Below are 17,750 nucleotides of genomic sequence, written 5' to 3'. Positions count from 1 at the left end.
GCCTCACAACCATTAAAAAAAAAGGGGGGGGGGAGACAACAACAACAAAAAACATTTTCCATGAATCTGTTTCTAAAACAAAAAAAGCAGATAAAAATACTAGAGTTAGGGGCCAGGAGTTTGATCTAGTGGTAGAGTGCTTGCCTAGCAGGCATGAAGACCCAGGTTCGATTCCTCGGTACCACGTACATAGAAAAAAGCAGGAAGAGGTGCTGAGGCTCAAGTGGTAGAGCTCTAGCCTTGAGAAAGTCCAAGGACAGTGCTCAAGCCCTGAGCTCAAGCCCAGGACTGGCAAGAAAAATACTACAGTTAATATCTTCATGGTGATCGTTTGGTACTTCAGTTCTTTAGTTTCTCCTTCCTCCTTAGCTAGGTGGCCGTGCTTTTATCTGCTTGCCTCTGGAATCTTGTGTCAATGAGTAAGATTCTTATTGCCTGTTGTAAAAATCTAAACCATCAGCCAGATGATGCAAAACACTCTAGAAAGCACCTTGTCTCCCTGCCCCTGAGAGATCTGCCCTGTTTCCTGGAAGTTACTAGGGGAATTCGGAGACTTCAGAGAGGAGGACTAGACTTTCTAGAGTCCCTGGGCTATTCTACACTTGCATGAAGTAGAAGATAGCCGTGAACTTGACCATGTGAGCAGAAACAGTCCCCGAGCAATGTGGACAGGTGCAAGGGATGAATTATGCACCCCTGCCCAGCCCCAATACTGTTGAAGTCCTAACATGAGGAATTCTTATGAGGTGAGTCTTTGGGGTGGCTCCTCTTGAAGTATCACTGAAGCTTGTGAGAAGGGGACATTTGAGCACAGCTATCACAATGGCAACAAGCTGTACAATGAGGAAGCTCCCCATGTGATAAACCACAGGGAACAGAAAAAAATAGATCCTTCTCGTGGGAGGCCAGGAGCTATGTCGATCTATGTCCTTATGCTTTGTCAAAGGCCATAAATTCAATAGATCCTCCTATCTTTAAGAAGTACCATGAGCCCACTTTAAGCCCAAGAGATTCACTCTATGATCTGAACTCACTGAAAAAAATACACAACAGTGTCCCTTTTTAAATTTTTGTTGTTGTTGGTCGTGGGACTTGAACTCTGGGCCTAAGCATTGTCTCAGAGCTCTTCGGCTCAAGGCTACCGCGCTACCCCTTGAGCCACAGGGCCACTTCTGGTTTTCAGGTGATTAATTGGAGATAAGAGTCTCTCGGACTTTTTAGTACCTGGGCTGGCTTTGAACCTTGATCCTCAGATCTCAGCCTCCTAAGTAGCTAGGATTACAGGCGTGAGCCACCATGCTTGACAAAACAGCATACTTTCTTTTCCTCAATCTACACCTCTCTGAAAGAAACATAATCACAATTTGTAGACAAAAGTAGACCTGTGGTAAAAGTTCAAGGCTTTTTAAGGTTGTACCCCCACTGCACAGAGTCGTCCTCTGGTGGCACATGTGATGCCCCTGGTGTGGGGATCCCTTCCTCACCACGTCATTTGTCTGAATATTTGCAGCAGTTGAATGATTGATTCTCATTACTCTTCTTCCAAGCAGACTTGTCTTTAGGTAGTACTAGGGTCTGAGGTCAGGGCCTCGTGCTTGCTAGACATGTATTCTTTCTGCTGCTGAATCACACCTCCAACCCTTTTCTGCATTAATTTTTGAGATGGAGTCTTATTTCCTGCCTACCCATGTGCTTGAACCAAAATCTACCCAGGCATACTACATACCCAGTTTCTTCTGCTCAGGTGGAATCTCACGGACTTTCCTGCCTGGGCTGGGCTAGCACCATTGTCCGCCCAATCAGTTTCCCATATAATCAGGATGCAGGTGTATGACAGCTATAGGTTGAAAAGAGGCCGTGCACATGTGCCTGGCTGGCTTCAAACCAGGATCCTTCTCATCTCAGCTTCTCAAGTTGTTAGGATTACAGGTAAGGGCCACCAGCACCTGGCTTCTAGGGACCCTTTAAAGGGCATAATTTGTGACAAACTGAGTTAAGTAGGCTGCAGAAAATGACATACATTACCAAGACCAAAAGAAGCTCTGGGGGTGGGTGGGGGAGTCTGGGGGTTTGGCCTAGTGGTAGAGTGCTTGCCTAGCATGCACAAAGACCTGGGTTCTATTCCTCAGTACCACAAATATAGAAAAAAAAAGCTGGAAATGGTGATGTGGCTCAAGTGGTAGAGCTCTAGCCTTGAGAAAGCCCAAGGTCAGCGTTCAGACCCTGAGTTCAAGCCCCCAGGACTGGCCAAAAAAAAAAAAAGCTTTCGGGAGTCGATGAGACATTACAATACACTTAATACACTTAGAGGGTGTGGGCTGGGAAGAGGCAGCAACTTCACCAGACAAAAAAAGGTTTCTACTGAGGAAGGGTCTACAATCAGCCACTGCCTTTGAAACAAAGGGAATAAATAGACTAAATGATGTTCAGGCAGTTAAAAGTAACAGCTGTTCTATTTAATGGAAAAACCTAGTCCTGTTATTGTCCTTCCAAATGATGAATGAGTGAGACAGCTATTCAACTCTGATCCTCAGTAGAAAGGAACATGTATGTGCAGAGGATCTTTCCAGGACCAATTTATCTTTACTTCTTCCAGCTTCAACATCTTCTATCTCCCAATGGGATTAAAACTACTCATGGTGGTTATGAGGGTAGATTGTTGATGACAACAATAAAAAGCACCTGTAGTTCCAGTGACTGAGGCAGGAGATCACTTGTGCCTAGGAGTTTCAGGCCAGTTTGGGCAACAATGTGAGAACTTCCACCATACCATCTCAGAAAAAGTACATGCATATGCATAGTAGACCATCTTTTAAGCCTGTTTTCTTACTCTCCTGTAAAGAAAGTCCCTTTAAAGGGACAGTTTTGTTTGTTTACCGGATTGGGGTTTTTAAACTCTGGGCCTTAATCTCTACCACTTCAACCACATCCTAGTACTTTTTAGTTGGGTTGTTCGACATTGCCAGAGCTGGCCTTAAACCAAGATCCTGCTGTCTCTGCCTCCTCCCAAGTACCTGAGATTATAATCATGTATCTAGATGCCTGGCCTAGACTAGAATTTTCTAAAATGGAGCCTGGGATGTAGATCAGCAGTAGAGCATGTCTAACACCTAGTACTGCCAAAAAAATTTTTTTTGCTAACATTGATTTCCTAATTATGTTCTTAAGACAATTATTAGGAATCAATTCCAGGTGCCAAATATTTCATTTTTGTGACAGAACTAGTAATCTTCCAAAAAACACTCTCTAGCTTCTAAGCTTTCCACAGTGGGAGAAGCTCCTTGTTTTTTAACTCAGAAGCTTCTGGAGCAGATCAGCTGGAAAAATACAGCCTTCTCAGACTTAACACATTCTGTTCTGGCCAGAGGCCTGGTGTTTTGGCTGGCTTGTGCCTGGATCACTGCCAGGGTAGGGTCTTCTGTGTACTAAGCAGTGTCCACCAACTCTTTTCCTGAGTAAGGCCCTTTCTTTCAATTGCAAAGGAGATGAAAGTTGGCCAGGAGAGGAACTTGGAGAGGTTACTTTTCCTTCCCTTCCTTCGAAAGCCATGAACAATTTACTTCACAGAAAATAGCCATTAAAAAGCAGAACAGGGGGACCTGGAATTTGGCCTAGTGGTAGAGTGCTTGCCTAGCATGCACGAAGACCCGGGTTCGATTCCTTGGTACCACATACTTAGAAAAAGCCAGAAGTAGTGCTGAGGCTCAAGTGGTAGAGTTCTAGCCTTGAGAAAAATCAAGGACAGTCCTCTGGCCCTGAGCTTAAGCCTAGGACTGGCAAAACAAACAAACAAACAAACAAAAAAACAGAACAGGGCCAGGAGTTTGGCCTAGTGGTAGCGTGCTTGCCTGGCATGCTCAAAGGCCCAAGTTCGAGTCCTTGGTACCACATATATAGAAAAAATGCCAGAAGTGGTGCTGTGGCTCAAGTGGTAAAGCCCTAGCCTTGAGAAAACCCAAGGACAGAGCTCAGGCCCTGAGCCCAAGCCAAGGACTGGTAAAAAAAAAAAAAAGGCAGAAGAACGTAATTGTTCTACTGCTAATGACCTTGAGAGAAAGCAAATTTACTCAAAGAAAACAAGAACATAAAGTTTTTTGTAGCAGTTTTCAATCAGACTCCTACAACTACAAATTAATAGGCTAAGGATATAGTTCAGAGGTAGAGTACTTTGCCTATCATGCCCAGAGTTATGGGGGGGAAGAGGGAACAAAGCAAACAAACAGGAAGATCTAGATCTAAGGCTTAACAACAAGAAATTTTATGGATAGATTTCCACTTTAAAGCATTTCTTTCTTTTTTGTTTTTGATCATAATTCAGGTTGATTTTCAGCTCAGCAAAGGTAGAAAAGCAGAAGAGACAGAGGCAAGCTCCTAGTTCTGGCCCAAAATCTAAAGGAAAAAAAAAAAAAGAAGAGGAAGGAGAAGATGGGAGGGGTGGAGGTGGGGAGAGAGAAAGCAGTCTACCTGGAGAAGTGCCTGCAGGGTATGGTAGAAAAGAAGCTCTGCGGGAAAGAAGCTTGCTCTATGGAGCAAGGAAAACAGAATAAGAATGAGGCTCTGCCTCCTTTCCCCAGCTGACATTTCTTTTCTATCCTCCTCCAGCCTCCAGATGGCACCACTAACCCAGCACTAACCTGCTTGGGCGCTGAAAGATAGGATCCAGACCTGGGCAAGTCTCAGAATGAACCAAAGCAACACATGGCACTGACTGGTGCCAGGCAAGGCTGCAAGATAGTGTCAACTTAGGACGCCTCCATTGTGGGCTCTTACTTAGAAATATTTCCACTACTTCCTTGATATTAAAGTCCTATACTCTCATAGGATAAGAAGAAGCATACATCAGAAACTAAGAAACATATCCACAAGAATGTGAATTCTGGACACAAACAACTAGGCCAGTATTTCTTGCCATTGGCTCTATGGGCAGGATAATTAATTATTGGGGTGAGGGGTTATTCTGTGCACAGGTCATTTAGCTGTGTCCCTGGTCTCTAGATTCTAGCAAAACCCTTCCCACTAAACTAGACACATCTTTCAGATCTAGCCAGTTAATTCCAGTTCTGAGGCTTGGCTAGTTTTCCTAATTATCCACAGTAGCGAGCTTCCTCACAGGAAGCACTGGGAATTTTGTTAAAAACGCACATTCTCATCAACAGATCTGAAATGGAGCTCAAGCCTGCTCTCTAGTTTCAACATATTCCTGGTACCAGGAACACCACAGGTTCTAGGATCAAACGCCAAGTAACAAGGCTCATAGCACTGATTTAGGCAGGAAGAGGTAGGTAGGAAAAATTGGTAGGACATTTCAGTAATTGTGGGACACTTCACTTGGCTGGTAAATTGAAGTCTTCAGTATCCACATCTGAAAAATGATTATTGTAAAGCTTAAAGTAATAGAGCAACCAACTGGGCAGCATCATTTGTCACTTGAAAAAGGTATTCCCTCAGACTTCTCTGGAAATTACTAGGAGTTCCCAGAAAACTCTGAATGAGAGCTAGTAGATTTCTCCCCTTTTCTCTAACACTGTGCTGGTGTTACCACAGCTTCTGTCATCCTTTGGAGAGTATGGATTGTTTAGATAATGAGGCATAAGATGAGAAGAGTATTCGAAAACAATGTACACACATTGTGACTGGATGTCAAATTAGCGCTATCACTTTGGACATGACCTAAGTTTCCAAAATCGTTTCGTTCATTTTCTTCCCAAGTGAGTAAATTCTACACATCAGTTGGTAATTGTGTCTAAGGGGAACTCTTGTAACATGTTGCAAGGATAAAATACTCAGATGGAAAAAGGTGAATTTACAAAGTGAAAGGCAGTTTTGGAATCACACAGCACATAGCACACAGACCCCTGGTGTCCATTCACATGCAGGGGGAAAAAAAGGTTTTGAATTCAGGAGTTTTGAGATACTTAGATTTTCTAGAAGTAAAACATGTTCCTTGGGAAACCAGTGTTTCAACCTCTTGCAGAAAAAAAACAGCTCGACAAGCCAGAGGCTGGTAGGTGATGGCTCACATCTCTAATCCTGGCTACTCAGGAGGCTGAGATCTGAGAATCACAGTTCAAAGCCAGCCTGGGCAGGAATGTCTGTGAGACTCTTATCTCCAATTAAACACCAAAAAGGAGGGGTGGGAGACAGAAGTGAAGCTGTGGCTCAAGTGGTAGAGTGCTACCACTTTTGTGATGGAGGACAAAAGCCCAGGAACAATGCCTAGGCCCAGAGTTCAAGCCCCAGGACTGGGGCAACATTCCAAAAAAGCTCAACAATGTTCTTTTCGTTTGTTTGTGTTTGTTTTTGCCACTCCTGGGGCATGAACTCAAGGCCTGAGCACTGTCCTTGGGCATTCTGAAGGCTAGAGCTCTACCACTTGAGCCACAGCACCACTTCTGGCCTTTTCTGTGTATGTGGTACCAAGGAATCGAACAGTGGTCTTAGAACATGCTAGGCAAGCACTCTACCACTAGGCCAAATTCCCAGCCCTCAACAATGGTCTCTATAGGTATGTTACTCCTAGCTGGGTGCTGGTGGCTCCTGCCTGTAAGTAAATCCTGGGCTACTCAGGAAGCTGAGCTCTGAAGATTGTGATTGGAAACTAGCCCAGGTACAAGTCCATGGAATTTTTATCTCCTACTAACCAGGAAAAAGTTGGACACGGAAGTGTGGCTCAAGTGACAGCATACAGCATTAAAATAACAAAAGTGAAAAATAACAAGTGAAAAGCTTAAGACTCTGAACTCAAGCCCTAGCAACAGTGGGCACAAGGCACGAATCCATACACAGACACAAACATCCACGCATGCGCGTGCGCATGCAGGCGCACACACACACACACACTCGTGAGGTACAACACTAAGCAAAGTAGGTTTCTACATGACTCCATTAGTGCCATGATGCCAGATATAGTCAACTGCGCCAAGACAGGGGTTGAAAGCTATCAGTTAACAGCGGCCAGGAAAATGTGGTTTGCCCTTCCTCACATCTTCTATTCAGGCTTCACCCAGGTGCTAGGCTCAGGCGAGCACTGACAATGCAGGCAGGCAAACTAACAGCAAGTGGGGAGAAGGGCGGCTGGTGTCTCTCCTTTCCTCCTGCCTTGGGGTTGGCACCTTCCAGCCAAGTCTCAGCACCAACTCAGTCCTAGCACCACAGGCTCATCACAAACACCCTAGAATTCCACACACTATTCTTCCAACACGAAGCCAGAACACCCGGGATTCCTTTCTAAACCCACTTCTTTGCACAGGGAGCACCCTTCTCAAAGTCCCAGGGGTGGCCTGAATGCTTGCCCTCCTCCCTCCTTTCATGTGTGGAGGGATAATCACCCAAATGATGGAATTACGAGGCAGGGCCCAGGGAGATGATTAGTCCTAATGGCAGAGCCCTCAGGAATTCAATTAGTGCCCTAGAAGATACCACACCCCTTCCAACCAGCTAGGACATAGTAAGAAAACATCCCCTGTGAATCAGAACCTATGTAACCAGAAAGTGAGCCTTCACCAGACAACAAATCTGCCACTGCCTTGATGTCAGACTTCCCAGACTTCAGAATGGCAAGATAAATATTTCTGTGGTATACCTAGTGTATATTTTGCTAAAGTTGTCTGAATGGATTAAGAGTGCCTTGCTGGAGTGGGCAGAAGCAACAAAATATATCTTTAGATAGTGTAGAGATGGTCGATATTTTGGGGAGGGGGGTGATGTTGTAGCTCAGGGCAGCTTGGTGGCAAAATACACACAATGTGCTCAAGGCCCTGGGTTCCATAGAAGACAACAAGTACTTCCAGGATTGCATTTACTTATTTTTATATGCTGGCTCAATTTCTCACCAGACCTGGGTAAGGCCTGAGACTCCACACAGCAGAAAGCTCAGGCAGAAGCCACACCATCTGCTGAAGGAGCTCCAGGATCCATTTACAGAAGCATCTCATTGAGGACCTGGTGCATTAGAGCCAGTGAGGACTGCACTGTGGGCATGGAGGGCAGTACTCAACATCCACTCTAGGCTGGTGCCAAGTCAACCTACATCTGGCAGTACCAGGAAAGACATTTTAAAACACAAGATCCAAGCCCAGTGTTGGTGGCTCACACCTGTAATCCTAGCTGCTCAGGAGGCTGAGATCTGAGGACCACTGTTCAAAGGAAGCCCAGGCAGGAAAGTCCATGAGAATCTTATCTGCCATTTACTACTCAGGAGCTTCAAGTGTGGCCTAGTGGTAGAGTACTTGCCTAGCTTGCAGGAAGACCTGGGTTCTATTCCTCGGTACCATATACACAGAAAAAGCTGGAAGTGGTGCTGTGGCTCAAGAGTAGAGCTCTAGCTTTGAGAAAGCTCAAGGACAGTGCCCAGACCCTGAGTTCAAGCCACAGGACTGGCAGAAACAAAACAAAACAGAAATGGCACTGTTTCAAGTGGTAGAGCCCTAGCCTTGAGCAAAAGAAGCTCAGGGGTAGCACTCAGGCATAGAGTCAAAGCCACAGAACTGGCAAAACAAAAACAACAAAACAGGATACAGTTTCTCAAGGGTGTATGACCCCAACATCTATATCAGGACCTAGAATGCATGGACACTTAGGAGTGACAGAGCCACAACTCTAAGTGAACAAGGAAGACTTTTAGGGAATTCTTAGGGAGCTTTGCACATGCCCACAGGCCTTAGAAGAGACTCTGCACTGTCCTAGGACCTGGGTTAGACAGTCCCCTCTATGGGCTTTTGGAGGGGAATTTCCCTTAGGCACTGAAAACTTTTTACACGGGCACCAAATCTAGGTAGTCTACTGTTGTTTTCTGCTTCTAATCAGGCTACTTTTTCTAAGTCATCAACTTCATAAAATGTAGTTTTCTCCTAGTTATTCCATCACCCTAGTGCTGGCTGGCTCCTCCCATGGGATGGGGAGGTTTGGGCCAAGAGTGAATGGCACTTTTTATATGTCTGTTTACTAGAATAATTTGTAATGCATAAGAACTCAAAATAGTGATTCTGCTTTATCCACCTCACCAGTGTGCTATGAAATAATCCAAACAGCCAACAAATGAGGGTAGCCTGTCAAAAGTCAAACAACAAGAGAATGAACTGCACTGTCCAAGATTTTTCTAAAATCATGTTTATTTTGATTTTTATATATTGATCTACAGCTCATTAAAAGAATCTTTACAGCTAAGAGTTCCGAAAGTATATCACAGTATGAGTCAGCCCAGAATTAGGACCCAAAAATTGGGGTCTAGGCCAGGTGCTGAGCCAAGTATAATCCTCACTGTCCAGAAGGCTGAGATCTGAGGACTCTGGTTCAAAGACAGCCTAGGCAGGACAGGCCATGAGTCACATATGTACAGTGAACCATCCAAAACCTGTAAGTGGAGTTCTGGCGGAAGGAAGGAAGGAAGGAAGGAAGGAAGGAAGGAAGGAGAGGGAGGGAGGGAAAAAAGAGAGACTGGCAAATTTAAGAACACAAAGGAGAAGGAAGGAGGAAACAGTACCAACTTACTTATATATATCATTTAAGTGAGTTTTGAAGTAGGTAGTAAACCATTTCTGTGACATGCTCAAGGTGGTACAGAGATCCAGAACTAGGCCAGGTACAAAGCACTAAAGAGCTTAGACCACACCCTAGCTCTAGATAGCTATACTATCTCTGTATTTGGCTGGACTTATTCAACCAGCTCAAATCAAACATCCTAACATCTATAAAACTCTTGCCCACCCTTAAGAATCAAAAAAAAAAAAAAAAAGACTGCACCATAGTGAGACTCTTCCCTGCCTTGACATGCATACAATGACTCCCCCAACCAACATATACATCCTCCTAAGACTTAGAAGACAAAATTATAAACTCAAGCCCTAAAATCCACAGGAGGAGAGCCATTATTGTGCCCTCAACCCCATCTTCTACTGAGACAAGAACACCAGCAAGCACTTGGCCTCACAGGGCATCTCCAGTTGCACGGCCCACTGGGTCACCGGGAGACTGTCACTGAGATGGGGGCACAAGTTCTAGTTACAGTGTCTCTTGAACCTACTCCTGTATCCCCTCTAGCCCTGGTAGCACTGATACGCCAAGAAGTGAAACAGTGCTGGGGAATTGCTTCCAGGGCAAGGTGAGAGAGAGGATAGCCAGACATTATAGCTGAGAAAGACTTGCATCTTCAACAGTCAAAACAAGTTGAAAAACCTTAGGTTTAAACTTCAAGTATTCTGTTACAGAGTTCTATTTTCCTAAGTTTTCTGGTTTAATTACTGAAAAAAAAATACACAAAGTTGAGCCAACTGCTCCTTTTAGAATAGAGATGGATTCAACTTTTGCATAATATATTCCTGAAAAAATGTGTTTGAAGGGTGAATGTCCAAAATTTTGAACATTAGTCTATATATTTTTTATAGAGAAGGGATAAATGAAATAAGGAACACTCAGGAGTTCAGTGTCCCTGCCATCTATCAATCAATGTGCTTCTTCTACATGAGACTCGGGCCTGAGAAATGACCAGCTTTTTTTAGCTTCACATAAATCTTGCCCTCTGGGTGTTAGGTTTGCACAGTGTGGAGGAGGGGTGGGTACAGGACAGCATCTTCTACCAAAACTTATACTAAAATGGTTAAACCTCAGAAATGCACTATTACATTTTTCAAAAGCTAGAAATGATCTCTGATCAATTATCTGAGCAAGCCCTTTGGCTTTAGAGATCAAAGATAGGGTGTTAATTCTATCAGTGTTGAAATGTATAAAAGATTAGAAAAAAGAAACTACAGGTATCATTCCTGCTATAAACCAGGCTACTCTGGAGGCTGAGATCTTAGGATCAAGGTTTGAAGCCAGGAGGGACAGAAAAGTCCTAGAGACTTTTATCTCCAATTAATCAGTACAAAGCCTGAAGGGAGGTGTGGTTTGCCTAACAGAACACAAAAGGAGGCCTGGCCTAGTGGTAGAGTGCTTGCCTAGCATGTATGAAGACCAGGGCTCAATTCCTTGGTACCACACACATAGAAAAAAGCCAGAAGTGGTGCTGTGGCCCAAGCGATAGAGCGTTAGCTTTGAGAAAGCCTAAGGACAGTGCTCAGGCCCTGAGTACAAGCCCTAGGACTGGCAAAAAAAAAAAAAAAGGAAAAAAGCTAAAGGACAGTACCCAGGCCCTATGTTCTGGTTTCAACAGTTAAAATCTCTCAACCCAACTTCCATCACAACTCAGTTTTATCTCTATTTACGCAGTCCTCATTACCCTAAAAAACAGAGACTGGTGGTGGAACACTCATGATAGAAATCTGGGCCATGGGTATTTTAAGAGACCACAAAATCTATCAGGGCAGTATCTAGATAAAAAAGATAATGATAATTAGGAAGACCAAAAGGTTAGCATTTTAAACAAGTCACATTTTAGAGTATTTGTCCCCCCCCAAAAAAGGAGGGGTGGGGTGAGAAATAAAACCAGCATACCAGCATGCTGCTCTCCCCTCACTGGATAAGTTAAGATACTATAACCGTACTTGCCAGAAATCCTGAGGCTACTGAGTCAGAATAAACCACTTAGGAAAGAGAAATGAATTCTGACGACACTACTTTGAACTCTGCAGGCAGGAAGCTGTGCCAACTGTCGAGCCAGAACTATGAGATAATGGAGATTTCAAAATGTTTGCCCCAGCTCAGTGCCCAGGCCATCCTTATCACCACAGCACCCCAGCATCCCAGAAAGAAACGAAAATGAACTCCACTGTCCTCCCTCCCGGCCTGTTAGGTTCAAGATTTGGAGACCTGGCTCAGGAATAATTTTCTTGGTGCACTCTAATTGTAGGACACTCCATCCCCCCCCTCCCCACAGAAGTCCTAGAGGTCATAAGGGGGGAGACAGAGACAGAGTCCTAAGGGGAAAGGTACTCATTGACCAAAAGGTCAAGGGTTAAAACTGGGGACAAATGGGCAGACAGGAGACAGCTTATTCAGAAGCTGCCACGTCTCTCTACACACACACACACACACACACACACACACACACACACACACACACACACACACACTCACACGATTCCTTTCCACACAAACTTGATCTTCAGACATACTCCCATGAAATTGTATCGATCAAAGTTAGGGAAGCTGCCAGAGTGGGAGATGTTTAAAAAACTAAACTGCAAACACTTCCAGGAGAAAGTGTGATGCTCACGGGAACTCTAATCAGAACAAAGGCCAGGGAAGGAGTCCCCGGACCACAATGGCAGGTGGGTGGTTTCGTCTTCAGCCAGCAGGGGCCTGCGACCACGTGCGGAAAGGCGCTGCCTTCTAAGGCTGGGGCTACCACCGGCCAGCTGTGCAGACCTGTGGGTAGTAGGCAAAGTGCCCCATTATTGGCCCGGGCCTTTAAAACCGGCCCAGGGAAGGTATCCGATTTGTCAAAAGTCTCAACACAAACCGTAACACAGCAAACTGGCTTTACGGGGCTGGGCGAGCCAATCTGTCTCCGTTCCAGCTGCCCATTTTCGCAGGGCTGGGAGGGGCCTCCCCCCCCAGGGGAGGGACCCCCGGGGCAGGGAGGGACCCGGGGGATGGGAGGGACCCCGCCCCGGGGCGGGGAGGGACCCCCGGGGCTGGTGAGTGTCAGGAGTCACGGCTGGAGAACGCCAGCGGATGGTCGCCCCTGCTCGCTGCCTGGCTCCTCCACGCAGTCCGCACCCCAGCCTCAAGTTCTCACCCCGAGCATCTGGGCCAACGCTCGGTGCCGGCATCATTTCAGCCCCCCTCCCACCTCCCCGCCCCAGGTCCAGCCCGGTTCTCTAGAATTTCTCGGGGCCGCCGGGGTCCCCTTGCTATTACTCCAGCGGGCGCGCAGCCGGCTCCGGCTCGGACCGACCGTGCGCAGCCCGTCCCGCACTTCCCTCCCATTTCCCCCGAGGGGAGGAAAGGAGGAAGGGAGGGAGGAAGGAAGGAAGGAAGGCTCTAAGAAGAAGAGACTAAAGCTCCAAGTCTGAAACGCAGAGGGCCTCGCCTCGGGCCAACCTACCCAGCGCCCACCCTAATGCCCCGCCTCCGTCACCCCCACGGCGCAGTTCGGCTCCCCAGTCCGGAAAGGCTCCGGCCAGGGGAGGACCCAGACACACCCCAGGCCTCAGTCTACCTGACGGCTTAGGACTTCCGAAAATGCGTCCGGCGCCGCTAACCCGGGCGGCCAGACCCCAGCCGCCTCTGCAGCCCAGCCCCCGCCGCCCTCCCGGTCATTTCGCTGCTCCCCGTGGGGCGGGGCGGGGGATACGGAGTAAGCAAACTTACTTTTTAAAGCACAGTTAAGTATTTAGTGAATTAACAGCGTGCCTAACCCCTCTCCCCGGCCCCAAACCTAGGAATAAAAATGCACATGGCCAAAACCTTTCCAGCCAGACTCGCTTCGAGGCACCCGAGGATCCTCCAAGCTAGAACCACAAAAAGCCCTGGAAAGCTGCAGGGCTCCCTGATTCCATCTAGACCCTCACTCGGCCCTCCCTTCCCCTTCGCCCTAAAACACTCCAGCATCAGCGTTTGGGACCGCTGTGCCCCAACTTGTTCACCCACCTCCGGTCTCCTGCTTTCCGAAGCGCAGTCCTCCTCCAAGATCGGAACCGGCCGGACGCAGCGGCAGCCTCCTCGCCAGGGGCGTCCCCTAGAGCAAAGGCCAAGACACGAGCAGCCCGGTCCTGGGGCCAACGCTTCTGCTGGGAGCCGCGGGCCGCGGAGCTCGCTGGAGGCGGGGCCCCGCCCACCCGTCTCGGACACGCCCCAACCACGCCCCCTCCTCGCCTGGACACGCCCCTTCCCCTCCCCCGCCCCCTCCGTGCCGCCCACGCGGCTCGCCCCCTGCTCTTCCACGCCTCCTCCTCGTGGCTCCCACAGAACCTGGGCACAAACGGAGAAATGAGTCCATGGAAAAGCCCCGGAAGGGTGGAGAGGTGGCGAAGGCGGAGGCACAGGCGCGCGGAGCTGTTTCCTAACGGGGGCAGGTGCTTGCTGGTGTCTGGGTAGGTGGGCGAGAGTTTGCTCACTGGCACTCGAGGATCGGTTGGTGTGTACCTATGTGTGTTTCTGGCGAGTGCCTGAGCTCGCTCACAACGCCAGGGTGCTGAGTCCCTGCCCGAGGAGGGACGATCCAAGACCGGAATCGGCCCCCCTGGGGCTGCTTTAGGAAATGAGTCTGGGGAGCAGTAACGGTGTGCTTGTGTGCTCTGGGGGCTCCCGTTGATGCGATCCAGAGGCTGAGATGGGAGCAGCGACGTGTGAAGATCTCGGCCGCGGGCAGCCCTGCAGGCCAAAGCGCCTGTGTGAACAATGCCGGCCGTGGAGAGGGTGGCAGCTGAGACACAGCGTGGGCCTTGATTAGGCCGGTGGCCAGCCATCCCTCACTCCGGAGAAGTCTGAAATTTCAGTCCACCGTCCCCTCCCCCACCATGAATATTTAAATAATGTTAATGACCCTTTTGAAAGTGGACCATCTAGAAATTCTAAGGACACAAACATACAAAGACCCACACAGAAAACAGCACTTAACGGAAAAACAAAAGAAGGCAGGCAAGTTGCTGTCTTCCTCTACTTTGGGATGTGTCTCTACCAGGGGAAGGTTTTCCATTTGAATTCAACTTTCACTAGCCAAGCTTTTGGTACAAGTGATTCTCTGAATAGCTTTGTGAGGCACAGTCCTTCACACTGGAAAAGCCTCAGGACAAGGCCCAGGATCCTCTTTACAAAGTCAGTTTTGCATGTCAAACAACAGGAAAAGAAACACTCAGGGTTTCATTCTCCTTGCCCTAACCCCTAGAGATCCTTAATTTCCAACACAAAGAAGTGATACCACCAAGGAAAACTATTCAGAAAGCCTGTCTCCTCTAAGCATGAAATAAACAGCACCATCTCCAAGAAAAAGGTTGCTTTTCTACTGCCATAGATAGGTAGGTAGGTAGGTAGGTAGATAGATAGATAGATAGATAGATAGATAGATAGATAGATAGATGAAGAATACAAAGGAGACTTCAAACTGGCCTCACTGTTCTTTAATGTCTATGTGCTGTATTTTTTACTGTTGTCATTTAGAGATTGGTTCACTATCAATTCTGTACATTTCTTTTGAATTTCAATAGCATTTACTGACAAGAAGCTGTAGATTCCAGAGCCTTAAATCAGCCAATCTTTCCTTCTTTCCCTCCCTCCATCCTTTCCTTTCTTCCCTGTTTCCTTCCTTCCTTCTTTTCCTTTCCTTCCTCTCCCTTCCTTCCTTAGTCCTTTCTTTGCTCCCCCTCTCCTCCATTCTTTTCCTTCCCTCCCTCCTCATGTCACTGATTTAAGAAATTAAGTATTTGGGTGCCCTATATCCTGGTCTATTTTTAACATTTTGGTATCATGTGAAAACCTCATTCAAACAAGCATGCTTGGATAGCACAGTTATGGATTCATACAGACCACAGAATCTCCAAAGCAAGATTCTGAAATTACGGCACAGGTGACATTTTACAAAAAGTACCAAGACAGTTGTTTATCACTCTTCTCATGTATGTTTAAATCACAGTAAGTATAAAATCTACAAAAACAAATTCCTCTATGAGCTGGGCACTGGTGGTTCACACCTATAATTCTAGCTACTCAGGAGGCTGAGATCTGAGGATCAAGGTTCAAAGCCAGCCCAGACAGAAAAGTTCCTGAGAAGGGCTGGGAATGTGGCTTAGTGGTAGGCTGCTTGCCTAGCATGCATGAAGCCCTGGGTTCTATTCCTCAGCATCAGATAAACAGAAAAAGTTGGAATTGGTGCTGTGGTTCAAGGGGTAGAATGCTAGCCTTGAGCACAATGAGGCTTAGGGCCCAGGCCCTGAGTTCAAGCCTAACAACTGGCAAAAAAAAAAAAAAAAAAAAAAAAAAAGTTCCTGAGAGACTCTTATCTCCAATTAACCATTCAAATTCAGAAGTGACACTGTTACTCAAAGTGGTAGAGCACTAGCCTTGAGCAAAAGAGGTCAGGGACAGTGCCCAGGCCCTGATGAGCTCAAGGCTAACAGGCAACAACAACAAAAAAATCCTTTATGATTAGAAATAAGGTAAATTATGCCAACTTTATTCTGAGTTATTTCTTTTCTAAAGCAACCTCAAAATTTTAGTAAAAATTAATTTCAAAGATCTGAAATAGGGATGTTGAAGAAGAGGATCCTGAGATCAAGATCCAGCTTGGACTGTATAACCACACTTCAAAATAACAATCACAATATACACAACCCAGAATTCTGGAATTTCCCAGTGGAAGAGAGTATATTTGTAATATGAATGACTTGATACATACCAGTTTCTCAAAAACGTTTGGGGAATCAAAGACAGAATGTGAATGTGAATGAGTGAATATGAAAATAAATAAAAAATAAAATAGGGAACATTTTTGCATTGATTTATTGTTCCCCTTGGGGTCATTTATGCACCTATAGTACAAACCTTCAACTTCTGAAATTACTGAACTCTAATTGCCAATAGGACCAAGGCTCAGCTATCTTGCTCCTGACTATGAGAACATTTCTCAAAGTCAGTACTAAAGACCAGAGATGTAGGAGCTACTTCTGTGTCAACAATACAGATCCCTAAACACTATATGGAAAATGAATATGCAACTTGTGGGCAGGGACTGGAGAAGAAACATGGGGAAGAGTGAAGGAAAGAGTGATATGGTCCAAAAGGAAACATACTATACTCATTATCCGACTTACAAAATAACAACCCCTCTGTATAACATCTTAATATTAACAATAATGTTAATTTAAAAAATAAGATCCCTAGTCCTGGTTTTGATCTACTAAATCAGAACCCTGGAAACAGATAGTCCTGTGATCTTGCCTGCCTGCCTGCCTGCCTTCCTTTCTTCCTTCCTTTTTTCCTTGTAATGGAATTAGGGACTTGAAAGCAGAGTTATGGCACTATCCCTTAGTTTTGCTGCTGGTGGTGCCACACCTCCCACTTCTGGCTTTTTTTTGACTGAGAGACTGGATGCTGTTCCTGAGCATCTTTTGCTCGAGGCTAGCACTCTACCACTTCAGCCAAAGTTCTACTTGTCTTTCTATGTGCGTGTGTTTACTTATACAATCTCAGGATGTTTTTAGCTAGCTAGGCTGGCTTCAAGCCATGATCCTCAGAGCTCAGTCTCCTGAGTAGCTAGGTGTACAGGCATGAGCCATAGGTACCAGCCTCTTGCTTTTTATCAGTGTCTGGCTATGTATCTCAGGCTGTTGTAAAATTCATGATGCTCTTCCCTCTATCTCTGCCTCTCATGTACCAGGGTGATAGGTATACCACACCATGCCCAGCTACTCCTGAGTCTTAAGAATATGGAGAGATAGAGAAGGTAAAATGGATTGAAATACAGTGTAAACATATGTGGAAATGTCACAATGAAACCCTCCTCTATAATATATGCTTAAAAAATAAAAGGAAGGAGCTGGGTGCTGGTGGCTCATGCCTGCAATCCTAGCTACTTAGGAAGCTGAGATCTGAAGATCACAGTTCAAAGCCAGCCTAGGCATGGAAGTCCATGAGACTCATCTCCAGTTAACCACCAGAAGACCGGAAGTGATGCTGCGGTTCAAGTTGTAGAACACTAAATGCATTAGGGACAATACCCAGGCCCAGGGTTCAAGTCTCATGACTGACCAAAGAAAAAGGAAAGAAGGAAGCAAGGAAGGAAAATGGAAAGACATAGATAGAGTTAAGAGTTCATCATATCTGTTTCTTTTTTTTTCTTGTGGTTGAGGGGCTTTGAACTCTGGGTCTGAGCA

At 46.2% G+C, this 17,750-nt stretch overlaps 1 protein-coding gene across 6 annotated transcripts in view; it reads right to left on the bottom strand.

Annotated features, from left to right (window-relative positions):
- The window catches only part of Palm2akap2 (PALM2 and AKAP2 fusion), a 396,491-nt gene that overhangs the window by 74,206 nt on the left and 304,535 nt on the right, over positions 1-17,750 (bottom strand). Inside the window, exon 1 of one of the 6 annotated variants that reach the window (XM_090330414.1) lies at positions 13,531-13,651. The exons of the other annotated variants lie outside the window; for them this stretch is intronic. The gene's annotated coding sequence lies outside the window, so the exon portion shown is untranslated. Of the gene's footprint in view, positions 1-13,530; positions 13,652-17,750 lie in introns of those variants that run through there. 6 annotated transcript variants of the gene reach the window in all.

Source organism: Megascapheus bottae, chromosome 3 (genome assembly GCF_031878675.1).
Source record: "Megascapheus bottae isolate mThoBot1 chromosome 3, mThoBot2.hap1, whole genome shotgun sequence".
Classification (NCBI taxonomy): Eukaryota; Metazoa; Chordata; class Mammalia; order Rodentia; family Geomyidae; genus Megascapheus; species Megascapheus bottae.
The sequence above is the reverse complement of the archived record's forward strand: the minus strand, read 5'-3'. Positions and strand labels throughout refer to the sequence as shown.